The sequence below is a fragment of the Octopus bimaculoides genome, chromosome 15 (genome assembly GCF_001194135.2).
Source record: "Octopus bimaculoides isolate UCB-OBI-ISO-001 chromosome 15, ASM119413v2, whole genome shotgun sequence".
Lineage (NCBI taxonomy): Eukaryota > Metazoa > Mollusca > Cephalopoda > Octopoda > Octopodidae > Octopus > Octopus bimaculoides.
The window spans coordinates 31,498,760-31,499,705 of record NC_068995.1 but is presented as its reverse complement, the minus strand read 5'-3'; positions in this window follow the sequence as shown (position 1 = coordinate 31,499,705).

Sequence of the window (946 nt, the reverse complement as noted above, 5' to 3'; positions counted from 1 at the left end):
TGTGTGTGTGTGTGTGTGTGTTTATGTGTGTACTTCATTTATAAGGATTCATTTAAAATAGAATCATATCAACATGTAAAACGCCAGGGAATAGCCAGTTATAATTACATAAAGCTGACAGCTATATAATACAATAATGTATACATCAAATGCAAATAAGATACTCTAGTTATGCAAATACCGGATCTTTCTGATTTGGCAGACACTTCTTGTTTTCTTAACGAAACACTTTCAAACTTGGGACACTGGTAGAATATGTCATATAAAACATCTTTTACTCTTAGTGTTATTGAGAAAATTTTATCTTTTTAAAGTTATTTCGTGTTAAAATTGTCGTAGTTCGGTAATTTCGACCAATCACTGACGTCTATCGAAGTGAAGACAATTACTGCTGTGGTTTGTCAACAACACGTTGTGCGGTGTAACGGGATCTTTTCCCTTGAATAAAATTAGTGCCGTTGTTTGTCAACAACAACTATCGGCGGTACTGTTGTTTATGACATCCTTCGTGCGTTTGTTCTGGTTTTAGTTTTAGGGTTTTAGGGTTAGGGTTCGAGTGTTAGGGCTAGGGCTATGAGTATTTTTTCCAAATTTGGCAAAAATACTCATAACCCTAACCCTAACCCTAACCCTAACTCTAAAATCTGAACCCTAACCCTAAAACCCTAAAGCTAAAACCAGTACAAACGCACGAACGATGTCATAAATAACAGTACCGCCGATAGTTGTTGCTGACTTACAACAGCACTAATTTTATTCAAGAGAAAAGATCCCATTACACCGCTAGAACATGTTGTTTACATTCCACAGCAGTAATTGTTTTCACCTCAATAGACGTCAGTGATTGGTTGAAATTACCGAAATACAATTTTTTACAGGAAATAACTTCGAATACAAAAATTTTTATCTGTTCTATAACACAAAATATACAAATATACGAAGTTTG